This window comes from Mobula hypostoma, chromosome X2, assembly GCF_963921235.1.
Source record: "Mobula hypostoma chromosome X2, sMobHyp1.1, whole genome shotgun sequence".
Classification (NCBI taxonomy): Eukaryota; Metazoa; Chordata; class Chondrichthyes; order Myliobatiformes; family Myliobatidae; genus Mobula; species Mobula hypostoma.
This window is the reverse complement of record NC_086129.1, coordinates 24154346-24171496: the sequence shown is the minus strand read 5'-3', so window position 1 is coordinate 24171496 and position 17151 is coordinate 24154346. Positions and strand designations below refer to the sequence as shown.

The 17151-nt window shown below is 39.5% G+C and overlaps 1 protein-coding gene across 2 annotated transcripts in view; it reads left to right on the top strand.

Moving 5' to 3' along the window:
* Nucleotides 1-17151, top strand: part of LOC134340832 (hepatic and glial cell adhesion molecule-like) — a 65432-nt gene that overhangs the window by 21074 nt on the left and 27207 nt on the right. The gene's annotated exons all lie outside the window — the stretch shown is intronic.

The window sequence follows — 17151 nt, the reverse complement described above, 5'->3', positions numbered from 1 at the left end:
TGTCTTGTCTCATGGAATAATGTACAAAAATTTACCCACTCCTGGTGTCAGGCTCATCGGCCTGTCACTTCCTGGCTTATTCTTAGAGCCTTTCTTAAACAACACAATCTTATCTATCTACCAGTTCTCCAGCACCTCACCTACAATTAAGGATGTTTTAAATATCCTTGCTATCTCTACAATTTGTTCCTCTAAATCACCCTGTCTATTGGATGGTCTATAATATAATCCCATTGACATGGTCATCCATTTTTTATTCCTCAGTTCCACCCTACAGCCTCAGTAGACGAGCCCTTCAATCTCTCCTGACTGAGCACTGCTGTGACATTTTCCCTGACTAGTAATACCACCTTCCCTCCTTTAATCCCTCTCTCCCATCGTGTCTAAAACAATGTGACTCCAGAACACTGAGCTGCCAATCCTGCTCCTCCTGCAACCAGTGGTGCAACTCTTCTTACTCATGGTGGTAATATTATAACACCATGTGCTGATCCATGCTGTAAGATCTTCTGCCTTAGCTGTGTACAATATTCTTTGTATTTAAGTAGATGCAACTCAGAAAATTGGTCACACCATACTCAGCCTTTCAATTTCTGTCTTTGTATATAGGCTTAACACCTACTTCCCCCACAACCACTTCACCAGCTGATCTGGCACACTGGTTCCCATCCCCCTGCAGCTCTAGCAAACCTTCCCACTAGGATATAGGTCCCATGCAGTTGAGATATAAGTCGTCCTGTTTGTACAGATCCAACATTCCCCGGAAGTGAGCCCAGTGATCCAAAAATCCAAACCTCTCCCTCCTGCACCATCTCTTTAGCCATGTGTTAAACTGCAATATCTTCCTATTTCTAACCTCACTATCACGTTGCACAGGGGCCCTTAACCCCCCCCCCACACCCCCTGAAATAATGTCAGTCTATTTTCCCTGTCAATTGACTCTAAATGAACACAATTTTCAGGTGAAAGAAACATCTTTTAAGTTATTCACCTTGCTTAGAATTTATGAACTTTAAAGTTGTGGCTTTTGCTCATTATGTGCATTCAGCATCGTCCATATCCTTCATATTTTAAAGATGTGAAGCTTTAATCTTATAATTTTTTATGTAAACCCATATAACCTGGATTTGGATTAGCCACTCTTACTCAATTTCTTGTTAATGTATTGAATATTATTTTTTCAGATTTAACGGCCAATGCTACTCCATACTCACTTTTAATCTGCACAGTCAATGCAATGTGGTTCAATTTATAATCTAATGACTTCAGGATTTGTACTTTGTTTACCATGTCGATAACTTTCACCGTAACCAGATCATTTCTGAGTATCGCCAAACACCACTGCCAAATCATTTTCTATTTTTTTTGAACTGGGCTCCTTTTGATACTGTATCATGAAAACCTTTGAAGTTACTTCTTTCTGTACTTTCAATGCTATGTGCATGCATCCATATTAAATTTAATATTCCACATTTCAGCTCATCTTTACAAAGAGTTCAAATCTATTTTAAAGTAATTTGCCTCTTCTCAGTTGTCATCATGAAGACAGAAATTCTGTTATGACTATACATTGTTCATAGATATTGTGAACAGCAAGGGTCCATGGCTTTTATTTTCCTCTGAGATCATTTTCTAATAATCATCACTAGTGGTTAAGACAATAGACTAAACAGTTTGTTGTCAATCCATGAGTCAAGCTTTCACATAAATATCATGCCAAATGACTTCTAAAAATTTGATGTATAAATGACTTCTACTGAATTAGTGGTAGCCACATCACCGAAAAACTAGTAATATGTTTGTAAACATGACTTGTGATGTATGAAATTTTATGAAATCTGATCTTTGGTGTCAGAAATGGATGCTGCTTTCCTGTGACAGCGCTCCATGTAGATGTACTCAATGGTGGGGAGGGCTTTAACCCTGATGGACTGGGCTGTATCCACTACCTTTTGTAGGATTTTTGTTCAAAGACATTGGTGTTTCCATATCAGGCCATGATGCAGCCAGTCACTTGGATCAACTTTGCTGATTTGCAAACTGAAAAAATTAATAGTGTGTATAATCTTTATCATTAAATATAGACTGGGAAACAGACAATGAGACTTTCTTTGCAGAATTAAAATGAATATATCAGTCCGCTCTTGGAGCAGATTAAAATGAGTTAATTAAACAATTAACTCAAACAATTTTCTTGGCAATCCTCATACAATTGATAAGATAATGTAAATGGAGCTTAATTATGTAGTGTTTTCATAGTTTTCTGTCAGATGTCCAAAGTACAAAATATCAACTTCATTTTTGTGTTAAGGAAGTGCTGTACTCCCAAATATTTGCTGTCTTTTAAAAGTGATGTTATACAAAGATCTCTTCTACCTACGTGGAATACTCTGCGGTAGTCTTTTGGAGAAGTGCAGTGTATTCTGCTGGTTTGCAGGCCAATGCCTATCACCGACCAGAATTACTAAAATGAAAGATTGTATTGTGATGATCACATTTTTGTCCGTGGGTTGGGCTATGTGCAAATTGTAATACGTACATTCCACCAGCGACTTCCATTCAAGAGCAATGAATTTATTTTAAGCTACTTTATGGCATCCCAAGAAAAATACTGATTAAATTCAAGCCTTTCTGTATATTGTGTGACCTAAAGCTCTTGATAAGTCAAAATAAGGTTTCTTGCTCCCAACATTCCTGCCACAGGAATTGTTTTTCACCTGGTTGTCAACTATCCTGAATCTGAAACATGATGTAATTATTAAACCTAAAGAGATGATTAAACCTAAGCTATTCCATCTTACTCTGGATGCTTTTTTGATCTATAGGCGTTTCATCAGCTATACAATAGGTGCAATCAGCTTACGTAGGTGAGATCTATCCCTCAAGACTCTCGCGGACAGGAAGCTCAATGAGAGTTTTTTTAAAATTCATTTTGAATCATGTCCCAACTGTGTTTGTCAAAGAGCAATGTACACAAATATAGGATCACAGAAAATCCGTCTTGATTCTTGACTATATTTACACAAGGACTCTTACATTAGAGGTTGGCACAGATAGGGTATAAGGAAGAGGCAACCACATAACAACTACCAGTAGGATTTGAACTATTCTAGGCAAACTAATTAGAATTAAAACTAGACAAATGACCAAAACAGAGAGTATAAAGGCAGCTCAGTGGACTGCTAAGTGATGGGTTGAGAGCTTAGCTAACAAATTATGCATTTGACAAAAGTATTATTAAGGGAGTCAGGATATGAAAATACAAAGGATTGTTATATGGAGATATAGAAAGTATTATGTGTTCAGGATGGGACCCCATAGGTTGAATGCACTGAATTTGGAGAAATGAACAGTTCTCCTTGGTATCTCGGCTGATATATATTGCTCACCTAGTATCACTACCAACAGATTGATCCTGTCTCAATGCTGTTTGAAGGATCATGCAGTATGCAGTTAGACTGCTGAATTGCTTAACTATAGCAAATCACAATTAGCCTGAGGGTTTTGGCAGACGCTGAGAGCAGAGATTTAGGGTGCTAGCTGCACTATGTGACTTGAGTTACTTTTACGTGATGGAAGGGATGTAAAACAGATCTCAGTTATTCAGCCTCTTTTGGACCAAAGTTGGATTAAGTCTTTCTGAGTTGTTTTGTTGATACTAAAGTTTTAGGTGCACTGATTAGACAATTGAGGATTAATTTTACTTTAGAGATGTAACATTTTCAATACCTATAGCTAAGCTAGGCAGAGGCTAGACAGTTTGAATCAGCACTCCTTGTCATATAGAAAAATGAGGAGTGACCTTGGTCAAATGCCTAAGATTCAAAGGTGGGGTGAGGGTTGGGGCTTGAAAGGGTGGATGTTGAGATAGTCTCACTGTGGGAGAGGCACAAACATGGGGATATAATTACAAGACAAGGGTCAATCATTTAAAATTGAGGTGCATAGAAATTTCTTTTCTCACAGGGTAATGAACCTCAAGGGTGCTGGAGGCCAGATCATTACACATATTTAAGATGGAGATAGATAGCTATTTTCCAGATAGAGGAATTGAGGAATTGAGGGTTACGGGGAACTGGTACAGAACAGGAGTTGAGGCCAGCTTCAAGCAGCCATAATCATATTGAACAGTGGGGCACATCTGAGAGGTCTGGTGGCCAATATTCATGTATTTCTTGGGTTACCATATTATAGCAAATAGCAGATGAAGCCAAGCAGGCATTTCTTTTCCCTCAAAGTTACTTTGCCACTTTGGAACCCAGAGCATTCATTATTCATTATCAAAGTCTTTAACAAGGGCAAGCAAGTGACTTGATGAAAAATTTGATTGGAGTCTTGTTGCTAAACATAACCTTCTATCTGAATCATCAGTCATCGCACAATGGGAAGTTGAGCTGTGGAGAGGGTCGGCACAAGCCTGCTGAGTGGCTTTGATGCTGAGGAGTTTGGCTCCACTAATTACAATTTATTGGCACTTCAATGCTCTGCTTCTGGGAGCATTTATTATTTTTGTTTTCCATCTGAAGTTAACACAAAACTAATACAACCTCCAGTGTGTAGCTACAGAAGGATGTCTTCTGATTCATAAAACCCTCTCATGTCTGGATTTTGAGTTAAAAAATAAATTTGATTCTGTTATCCTTGGCAGCACTTCTATTTCTGAGCCAGAAATTGCAGTTGCAAGTGCCATCCAAAGAGCTGACACATTTTTTATATACTTTCTCTTCAGTGCACTACTGAAGTCTGATGCTGCCTTTTGAATGAGATGTTCAACCAAGTTTTTGTCTGCTCTCTCAGATGAATATAAAATGTCTCAGGACATGTTATGAAGAAGAGCACCAGAGTGCTATCATGACCAATATTTATCCTATAACTAGCATTACAAAATAAAACCTAGTCATTTGCTTATTGTTGTATGCAGTACTTTACTGTGTATCTGTTGGTTCTTGTGTGTCTTAAGACAGTGAAACTTCAAAAATATCTAGTTAGCTGTTAAGTCTTGGTTGGCAGTATATGAATTCATATCCTCTTTTTCTGTTTGGATTTGTGTGTAATTTTTGATATTTTATTTCATATCAGTTGCCTTATTATAATGAAATTAATAGATATTGTATTCTCAGGGAGAGCTGTTATCATCTTTGGGCTGACCATTGTTTAGTAAAATAGCTTACTTCTTTGTTAGAGTACATACAGTTGACATTGGGATAGCAATTATATTGTAACATGTAAACATATGTTTCTCTGCAAATTAGGAGGAGTTATTGGTAACATATTTCAAACCCACTAGAAGACGTATCCAAAGGTTAAATTGCAATTAAATGCTTGCAAAACCGTTAGTGAGGCTAGTGGCTATTTATAAATCCCAAAATAAGAAAAGTGCAACAGAAAAGATGCATTTTAAAAGTATTTTGATTAAACTTCTACATATGATGAAATGTGCTTTTTGAAGCAAAGTAGATTTGGGCTTGCTTTATTTCTAAGGATTCCTTTCACAGAAAGCAGGAGTATGTTGAAGTTGGCTGGGAGGAAAGGAGAGGGAGATGTGATTCTTCACATACCAGCCTCCATTTTCTTGCATAAAAGCTATTCAACGGTAGAAAATCAGTTGAGGAGAAAGGATATGGAGGTCATGGCAGTAGAGAAGGAGAGTAGAGAAGTAGGAGTAGAGAAGATGCAACTTAGTAGTCCCAATTACCATCCCCATGCTTGTTTTGTGCTACTTTTAGCAAGACATCCTGAGATTTTGACAGACAGGACTAATTAAGCTTGCAAATCAAGCATCATGTTTTGTTTATCAAATTCATTTACAATTTTAATATACAAAGTAGTAGAATATGTTCTGTGCTGCCCATATCTACCACGTGTCTTAGACAATACCACTACAAGCCAACAAGCCTGCGGTATACAGTTTGTAAACTAACTGACAAGTTCTGATGAAAGGTCATCAGTCTGTGATGTTAATGTCACTTCGTTTTCTCCATAGGTGCTGCCTGACCCTACAGGTACCTTCAGTATTTTTATTTTATTTCAGGTTTACAGCAACTGCGGTGTTTTATATCTTCTATTGTCTATTTCCTTATTTTTTATGTTCTTATTCATTTCCTTTTCTGTACACCTCCTCAAGATGCATCTGCAGCAGGCAGCGAGAAGTCTCTGCAGATGGTACCACCACCATTTGTGTTCATCAGTTCATCATGGTCACTATCTTATCACAAATTGTTCTCTCCACCCTCAAACTATTCTGTAATTTAATATATATTTGAATTCCAGCATTTCCTATAACTGAAAAGCCATGGATCTGAAACATTTTTACTTCATATTTACAGCAGTTGCCAATTTTTTATCTTCTTAAACAAATTGCTGGTGATTTCTGTAGTGCCACGAGGAGATATATTTCTTCTAATTCCACATAATCATTCAAGTTTTCTTTCCTTGTACGTGGTCGATCTTAACCTCCAGGGTGAGCCCTCTGGAGAAAACCTGGATGGGACTACTACTCAGCTCATAAAAAAGCTGAGACACATGAGTCTGTAGTTGCTGTAATCTGGAGCAAAATACAAACTGCAAGGTATAATGGAGCACCCATACTTTTTTGCTTATAGCTCACCTGTTCAAATAGTTTGCCCTTCTATTCAGACTAGCTTTAGTAGTGTTACACTTAGTCTTCAGCAACACCAAGCCCATTTGCTTGCTTGATGAATTTATTATTGTGAGGCATCTGCCTGTTATCTGGAAACAATTGATGTAGAGAGAAATAATGTACAAGTTCGACTAAATTAAATGAATATATTGAAGGCTTTAGTATCATGGCAGTGCTTTGGTTAAACAATGTTGAGATTTGTGGTATTTATCTTCAATGCGAGAACGTTTCACAAATTGTTCCCTTATTATTAATTAAGCTATACATATTATGCGTTGAGGTTGTGCCACAGGATACAGAGAGTGATCAACAACAAATTGCAAACATTAAGGAGAGCTATCTACAATTATGTACTGTAAAATATTTGACATGTTTACAATTTTGGTAGTGGCTGGACTAGCAGATTTTTAGATGTTATTTCTATTAATATCCCAACCCACTTTACACACACGAAATGCTGGAGGAACTCAGCAGGTCAGGCAGCATCGATGGAAATGAATAAGCAGTCAATGTTTCGGGCTGAGACCCTTCTTCATGACTGGAAAGGAAGGGGGAAGATGCCAAAATAAAAAAGGTGGAGCAGAGGACGGAGGATAGCTAGAAGCCAGTTGGGTAGGAAAAGTAAAGGGCTGGAGAGGAAGGAATCTGATAGGAGAGGAGAGTGGAACATAGGAGAGGGGAAGGTGGAGGAGACCCAGGAGGAGGTGATAGGCAGGTGATAAGAGGTAAGGGGCCAGTGTAGGAATACAAGAAGAGTGGAGGGGGAGGAAAATTATTTTTTACCGGTAGGAGAAATCACTATTCATGCCGTCAGGTTGGAGGCTATCCAGCCATTAGGGTGTTGCTCCTTCACCCTGAGGGTGGCCTTATTGTCACACAAGAGGAGGTAATGGACTGATGTGTTGGGACAGAGATGGAGATTGGAATTAAAATGTTTGGCCACCGGGCGGTTACGCTTTTGGCATACAGAGCAGAGGAGCTCAATGAAGCAGACCCCAATTTACGACGGGTCTCACCAATGTATAGGAGGCCACATTGGGAGCACCGGGCACAATCGACAACACCAGCAGATTCACAAGTGAAGTGCTGCCTCACCTGGAAATTCACTTTTTAAGATATTACGCAGTAATATGAATTTTCTGGTGAACTGGTAAGTTTATAGGGAGTACAGGATTTGGAGCTACACTGAATGGAAAGTGAATGTATGGGACAGGGCCTCAGAGAGTGTAAAGGCAACACAGGAACTGGAACCTCATTGAGTTAAAGGAGACCTCAGGAAAAGGCCATGCCTGCTGCACTTTCTTTTCACTTACCATGGCCACAGAAAGCTGAATGGATGCACGGCAAGCATCACCTTACTGAACCAGTAGGATTTCAGAACAGTTGGATAGTGGATTGTTGAATTTTACCATAATAAATTGCTAATAGGTTTTCACTGCACAATATCATTGCTAAGTTCTTGTCAACCTTGCAATGTGCAATTTTCATAGAGTTAATGAGGCAGAATTGTAAAGGACTGTAGTTAGTTTGTGGAACATTTCAACCCTGGGAGATGTTGTCTTGGCTGATATTAGCATATTCACTGAACTGCTTCCAGCATTTTGCACTCCACAAAAACACTGTTTTCACAGAGCTACTCTTTAATTAGAGCCAAGGATAGGAAATGAGCCCAATGAAAGGGAACAAGGAAACAAGTTCTTTGTCCACAGTTACTTGGCAATCAGAAGTTCACAAACTGCTGCGTTCAATAGGATGGAACATACATTTTTACTCCCTAATTCTTTATTAAATATTGCTTGGGACTCATTCAATGAAATCCTCTATATTGATCTACTCAGTCCAAGCCAGGTTATTGTTTGGTAATAAATAAAGGCACCATGATTGTCAGCAAACTGTATAAAATGGATATATTTAAAACTCCACATTACAGCTCTCCTCCTCTATATTTTTCTCTCTGTAGAGCACAGAACAATATAGCACAGAAACAGGCCCTTCAGCCAAGCTAAGTAAATTAGTAATCAAATGCTCAACAAAACTAATTCCGTCTGCCTATATAATGTCCATATTGTTTGATTACCTGCAGATTTATGGACCTACTTAAGAGACTCTTGAATGCCTCTATGGTATCTGTCTCCACCATCAACTGTGGTAGCACATTCCAGGCACCCACTCTCTATGTAAAGAAAACTTTCCCTGCACGTCTCCTTTGAACTTACCTCCTCTCACATTAAATGCATGCCTTCTGGTATTAGACCTTTCAACCCGAAGATAAAAGGTACCTGCTGTCTACTCCGTATTTGTCTCTCATAATCTTATAAAACTCTTTGATCTCCCCTCAGCCTCCGCTGCTCCAGGGAAAACAACACAAGTTTGTCCAACTTCTCTTTTTAGCACATGCCCTCTAATCTAGGGAACAACCCAGTAAACCTCTTCTGCACCCTCTTCAAAGTCTCAGTATCCTTCTTTAATGGGGCAGCCAGAACTGAATGCAATACTCAAGATGCAACCTAACTGGTTTTATAGAACTGCAACTTAAGCTCCTGACTCTTGAACTAATTTCTTCAATGAATAAAAGCAAGCATGCCATATACCTTCATTACCGATCTATCTATCAACTTGTGTAGCCACTTGCAAGGAGATATGGACCCCAAGATCCCTCTGTTCATCAACATTTTAAGAGTCTTGCCATTAACACTGTATTGTCCCTTTACATTTGATCTACCAAAGTGCGATACTTCTCATTTGGCAGAGTTAATCTATATCCGCTGTTTCTCTGCCCATTTCTGCAATTGATCAATATCTTGCTATATCCTTAGCCAGCCTTCTACGTTATGCACAACACCACCAATCTTCATATCATCTACAAACTTACTAACTCACCCATCTGTGTTTGCATCCAGGTCATTTATACATATGACAAACAGCAGAGGTCCCAATATGGATCCCTGTGGATCATCACTAGTCACAGATCTCCAGCCAAAATAAGGCCTATCAACCACTACCCTCTATTTTCTATGGGCAAACTAATTCTGTATAAAATAGCCTGTTCACCATGAATCCCATGCGTCTTAACCTTCTGGATGAGCTTTCAATGAATGACCTTATCAAATGCCTTACTAAAATCCATGTAAACAACATCCACGGTTCTACATTCATCGATTATCCTCAGCACCTCCTCAAAAAGCTCAAATTGGTAAGACATGACATGCCCAACACAAAGCCACACTGACTGTCCCTAACTACAGTAGGCTGTGGTTTTTGAAATGTTCATATCTTTTATCTTTTAAAAAATTGTCTATACACTCTTCTCTCTCGTGCTGCAGTGTCCCTATTCCTGCTTGTAAACCACCTTAGGAAACTGTTGATGATAACATTGTTAGACAAAAGCAGTTATTATTTTCAGGCAATCATGCTTGAATATGCAATAAAACTGCAAGTGCTGAGAATGCTTTTTTGAAAGGCCAGTGACCTGAAGTGATAACTGAATTTGCCCCTCCACTGATACTGCCAGATCTGCTGAGACAGTTAGGGTTTTTGCTGTTTGATTTAGATGTCTAGCATTGTAGTAATTTGCATTTAATGTTTTAGAACAAGGTTACCCGCTACTGTCCTACTTTAATCACAACAAATAAGAGTGCATTAGATATTAGCCAGTATCCACAAAATAGCATAACTCAGCAGCCTGGACATTTCTAGGTCTTATAACAATGTTGTTGATCACCCTAATGTTATTCATTAAAATTACATAAAGGGCAAGAAGTTCAGTTGCAAGGTGTACAGACAATAATGTCGGATTTTGCTGTGTACCACTGCACTGAAAGTGACATTGTTGTTTCCTATGCAAACACGAGGAATTCTGCAGACGCTGGAATTTCAAGCAACACACATAAAAGTTGCTGGTGAACGCAGCAGGCCAGGCATCATCTCTAGGAAGAGGTACAGTCGACGTTTAGGGCCGAGAAGGGTCTTGGCCTGAAACCTTGACTGTACCTCTTCCTAGAGATGCTGCCTGGCCTGCTGTTGTTTCCTATGATGTGTTGCAGATTCTCATAGTTATCAGCATGTTGCCCAGATACTACTGCAAAGATTGCACTAACTTAAAAGGACATAACACAGTAGAAACAGCACTCTTCTAGTAACAACAGTGTTACTGGATGCTGCATTGATGTGAACGAGTGAGAAAGTGCTCCCAAAGGGTCAGGGAGACCTGGACAGATTGTTCAGGAATAATGTCTGCAAGATGCATGGTCTTTGACACTAAAGGCACCTTTGTGGCTGCACCAAGGTGCTCCTGGCAGAAAGTTGCCAGAGAGATCTCAACAAAGGTGACCACAATCAATAGGAAGCCTGCAATACATGTAAATGCCCGTACCTGTTCCCATCAGCTGAAGGAAAAGTAGATGAATTCTTCACTTGGTTATGGAATTTGGGAGACTTCCTGACAACAATGGTGAGCACCAGACTGGGATTTTGCAGAGAATAACAGTGGCAGCATGGAGTGACCATGAGGCATGAAAAGTGAGAGTGATCGTAATGCTGAGTTCCATGGGCAAAACAATCCATGTATATGTGTGAAGCTGTATTGAGGTTATAGGAACTCACAAACCTCAGTGAAGATATAGAATGCAACTGGAATCCTGGCCCTTGAAGTTGTGCAGTTTCAAGCTAGTAAACACTCAAAGTAAATAAAGACTTATTTAATTGAAATTTGCCTGTTGAAGCCATTGGGAGGAGTTTTATGCCATGAAAAGTGTTGGGGTAATGAATATCCTGCTAACAAATGGGAAGATAAATTACCCAGTGAGCACTAAGACACCCAGAAATGTAAACCATGCTCTGTACTCAGGGTTAACCTAACCTTCAATAGTACAACACTTTTGTTTATGGAGTTAGTGTGACTGAATTTCTAACCATGATGCATTTTGTAGCCATTTCATGACTGGGCTATTGATTAAATCTGCAGATATTGATACTACTGCCTTAAAGGTTAATTTTTATTTTATTGTATTCTTGCAGCAACCTTGCTGAGAGAGATTGTTGTCAGATTGGGGAATGGGTTAAAATTGAGTTTATTTGTGCAAAGCTTTCCATTGCAAAATCTCAAATTATACTTTCATCTGAGAGAACAACGGAACATTCAAGGTGACCTGAACTTCCAAGACAAAAGGATTATTGTTCCAAAGCTGCAAAGGGGCAACATGATCAAACTCATGCACTCCTTGTATTTGGAAATGCATCATTGCCTCTGTAAAGCAAGAGAAATTTCTGTAAACCAAAAAAAAGATGCAGATACTGGAAATTTGTAATAAAAAAAAGAAAACACCGGAAACTCTCAGCAGATCAGTATCATATGTGGAAAGAGAAATGGAGTTTATATTTCAGTTCAAAGACCCATCATTATTGCTGGGAGAGAGAACAAGTATATTGTTCGGAAGAGAATTTCTGTGAGGCAGGGGTTCCCAACCTTTTTTTATGCCATGGACCCCTACCATTAACCAGGGGTCCATGACATAAAGAAGGTTAGGAACCCCTGTCTTGGAGAGGGGCAGAACAGAGAGAGAGTGAATAAAAGAACACAGAAGTTGTAAAATGAGGGCAGTCAATTCTGCTCTCATCCCCTTCTTCCTGGACAGAACAAAAATAATCGTCTCTTGGTCTTCAGCTTCAACACAACAAATTACATTCAATGCATCATCTTAATTAATGGCTTCTACCTGGGAGTCTTCACAGGAGACAGGCTGGGAGTAAGTATGGTGTAAGTAGTTGTGAGAGTGTGTAGGGATGTTTTTCATTAGCCTATTCTCTTAGAGGTGGACAGAGAGATCCAGAAAAGGGAAGGGAAGGAAATGGAAAAGTCAGAGATTGGACCATGCTGTGGCTTTAAATGCCTTTTGTCTGTTTTGCCTCTTTGAACTAGCCAGTTAAAATTTAGGCTGCAGAGTCTTGTTGAAAGTCCTCACATGATTTATCACCTCGTGGTGGCTCGGAGCTTTCTGGAGCTCATCCACATCCCTGACAAAACTTCTAAATTGATAGAGTCAAGTTTATATTAAGGCATTTACATATTGCCTTACATGTGCTCAGGATGTCCTGAGATACTTCACAGGCAATTGACTTCTCTTTTGAAGCATAATTACTGTTGTAATGAAAGAAGCATACATCATACTCCTATGAGCAATGACAAATTGATCCGTTTTGGAGATATTACCCAGGTCACACAGGAGATGACATTAATAAATCAGTAAAATTTAATTTATATTAGTGTATGGAATAAAATGGCTACATACACCTAAAAATTAACTCTGAAAATGAAGCTTATATCATAGTGTTAGGCTGCAACCATGCTAGAGGTAAGTCCCTTTACTGCCTTTAATCCTTCTGTGTACTCTTCCCATCAGAGCATAGACACCAATTTCTTTCCAGAACTGATCTCTTGAGTCCATCCCCTACCACCTTTCATCAGATTTCTTTCATCAACCTAGGCCCCAAAACAACCACCTATGAATTAGTCCTACCACAAACTCACCAATCTTCGTCCAAATGCACAAAGCATTGACAATTCACCAATCTCCCCACCTCATCCTCCTATGCTCTCCACCCCACAATGCAAACTCCTAGCCAATTGATTCCCAACCTGATCTCAGGCTTGGACTTTGATGGCCTTCATCCCCACTAAATCCTTCTGTTTCCCACCTCCACTTAATCACTTAGCGAATTGCCAAGTCAGCATCTTTCTTCCTCATCTTGTAAAATCAAAGTACAATGTACTGCTGCTGCAAAAAATAAATTTCATGACGTATGTGAGTGATGATAGACCTGATTCAGATATGGGCCTCCATTGTGGACTGAGAGTGAGAAGGGGGCAGGGAGAGGGGAATCATGTTTGGGAAAGGTGAAGGAGTGGGAAGCAGCAGAGAGTCATTCTGTAATGATCAGTAAACCAATTGTTTGGAGTCAAATTACTTTGCCTGGTGTCTCAGGGCTGGCTGTGTCTGGACCTGTGCCATTCCTGCTCCTGGCTCTGTTTCTTTGTCACCTATCTCACACCCCTTCAGCAGCGCTCCACCCTCACTATTCCCAACATTCTTTGCTCCTGCCAGATATACAAACTCACTCTCCGCTCCTTGTTGATAAATATGGTACAGTGCAAAAGTCTAGGCACCCTAGCTATATATATGTCCCTAAGACTTTTGCACAGTACTGTAAGTGAGAAGTGGGTGTGGTGGACTGTGGGAGAAAGGATGGAATGAAGTTAAGAAGAAATAATTCAGTGAGTCAGAAGCGCTGAGTAAGTGCAAATGAATAGAGCAAGGCTGAACGATTATAAGGCCGGAAGCAGTGGACGGATGATCACCCAAGGAAATGAGGTCTTTGACTGTCTGGAATATAATGGCCTGTTGTTTGGTGATACAGCAGTGGTCTAGATGGAGGTATGAGGAAGTGTCTCGGAGCTGACATCTGGGCTCTACAACATAGAGGCCAGTTCACTAGATCACAACAGCACCACTCTTGTCAGTGGTTTTCATGATGATATTAGCTCTTAGTAAACAGAGTGCTGCAAGATCAGAAAGGGGTAAATTAGAGTGAGGGGAATGGAAATGTGAAGGCAGCTAATGACATATCAGTACTAGCAATGAATAGTTTTAAAGAGGGTTGGAGACCAGACCGCTTCCTTTGTTTATTAAAGTGCTTTGTAATTTAACTTGCTGGCGCTCCTCCAGTACTTTGGAGGGAGAGGGACACGAAGGGAGACATTCTGATATAATGCGAATAATGGATGTTGTTGCCTGGTTTTCTTAACCATGGCAAGCCTCGCTAATATATAACCCAGACCATTATTAAAGAAGCCTTGACCAGGAGGATCTTATGGCCTTAGTGTGGGCTGACCTTAGACAAAGCCACACTGAGATTCTTCTCTTGATTTCTGTAATCTTAAATATAAAAGCCCATGAGATTAACATGAACGTACAGCAAGCAATTAGAAAGGTAACTGGCAAGTTAACATTTATTGGTAGGGGGTTGCAAAATAAAAATAACGAAGTCTTCTTGAAAGTACATAGAGATTGAAGAGATCAGACCCTGAGTACTATACCCACTTTTGGTTTCATTATCTAAGGAAAAATCTACTTAACTTAGAAGGATTGTAGTGTCGTCCATGACTGTGTGGATATAGTCCAGCTCCAATTCCATCTATAAATTTGCTGATGACGCAACTATTGTTGGCAAAATCTCAGATGGTGATGAGGAAGCTTACAGGAGTAAGATAGATCAGCTGGGTGAATGGTGTCACAACAAAAACTTTGCACTCAGCATCAGTAAGACCAAAGAATTGTTTGTACACTTCAGGAAGGGAAAGTTGAAGGAACACACACCAGTCCTCTTCGAGGGATCAGCTGTGAAGAGTGTGAATGGTTTCAAGTTCCCGAGTGTCAACAGCTCTGGAGACCTATCCTGGACTCAACGTATCAATGCAATTACAAAGAAGGCATGACAGTGGCTATATTTTGAGGAGATTTAGGGTGTCACCAAAGACTCTAGCAAATTTCTACAGATGTACCACGGAGAGCTTTCTAACTGGTTCCATCACTGCCTGGTATGGAGGGAACACTGCACCGGATTGGAAAAAGCTGCAGAACATTGCAAATTCAGCCAGCTCCATCATGGGCAGTAGCCTCCCATCATCAAGGTCATCTTCAAACAGCGATACCTCAAAAAGGTGGCATCTATCACTAAGGACCACCCAGGACATGCCCTCTTCTCATTGCTACCATCAGGGAGGTGGTATAGGAGCCTGGAGACAAACACTCAACATTTTAGGAACAGCTTCTTCCACTTCGCCATCAGATTTCTGAATGGACAATGAACCAACCTATGAACTCTAATGTAGTGTATTTAATATTTCAGTAATATTTGAGTAATATTGTAAATATATGTTTTTGATTAAGCAAACTTTGTTTATATAATTCATTATGGGTTATATGTAAGAGGTATGTGGATGGTATATGTCATTACGCCACAAAGTCATATGTGAGCTTCTCACTAAGAAAAAAGGGGGAAGAAAGCTAAGCAGGCAGGTATCCTGGCTCCTGTGTTTTTCTTTCGATTGTTTTCTGGAGTTACGAAATATAACAACTATCTCACTATATTTTTTCCACTATATATTTCATATTGTAATTCATATTTTTCTTGAATTCCACTGTACTGTTGCCACTAAACAATAAATTTCACAACATGTGTCAGTGATATTAAACCTGATTCTGATTCTGAAAGTTCACCAGACAGATATTCTGGATGGGTATTGTAATTTAAGGAGAGATTGAACAGCTGAAGCCTTTATTCCTAAATGTGAAAAAAATGAGTAGTTGGCACAGAGATTAAGATAAATTCTTTCACTTCACTGGTTGTGAATGTTTGTAATGCTCTGCTCCAGAGAGCTGTGATTGCTCAGAAGTAGTGTACGTTCATGACTGGTGGATTCTTGGATGTTATAAGCGAGCCAACCATGATCTTACTGAATGGAAGAATGGTCTCAAAAAGCCTATTCTGTCATTTTGGTTTCTATGTGCTTAAAGACACCATTGTCACAATTCTTGCATTTGTCCTTAGCTGGTTATCCTGCAAGTGCAAGATTTAATGTCGTAGTTTGCCAGCATTCAAAATAGGCCCAGGCATGAGAACAAAGTGGTTGGATCAAATATAGAATTTCCTGTATCTCATCGTGAATTAGTATCACAATGATGAAATTTGGGGAGAAAATTAATTATTATTTCATAAACAAGTTCATAATCGATGATGATAACTCCCACACTGTAGAGTGATCCACTGGTCAAAGTGCTGTACTTTTAAACTTCAAAATCCACTTTTCTACTCAGGTGGACACAGAAGAATCACACATTAATAGAATAGAACAGTGGAGTTCTTGGTGTTCTGCCCTAATATTTGTCTCATAAGATCTGTTTGTGGGGCCTTTCTCTCCTTTTTACATTTCCAAATCTAAAGCAGAGACTGCATCTCAGATGCTCCACTGGCTTTCTGGTAAGAAGGTGGCGCACTCAATTGTGGTGGCCTCTCTGGTGCAATTGTCTGTCCTTTATGTGTTTTTTACAATTGCAAGACACTACTGGATACTAAGAACACCAAGTACTGGAGATTTACCTGTCGTAACTGTGAACGAAGTCACCAGAGAAACGCAGCTGGTAGATATAAAAGTCTTTATTTGGGACACACACAAGCTGACAGTCATCGGAGTCATTCAAGGGAGACAGACTCCTTAATCCAAAATTACAGTGCATTTTTATATGTTAAAGGACAAAGGTAACAGGACAATTTCTATAGTTACAATGCCCTCATAATGCTTCTTTTGAGTTACATGTAATTTTCTAAATTCATAGGTCTTCCCACCAACACACCCAAATTGAGTGTTAATTACTGTGGTCCCTGAGTCGTACTCATGCAATAGGGTGTCGATTGCATTCATGCCTATGCAGACATCTCAGTCAATTGGATGTTTC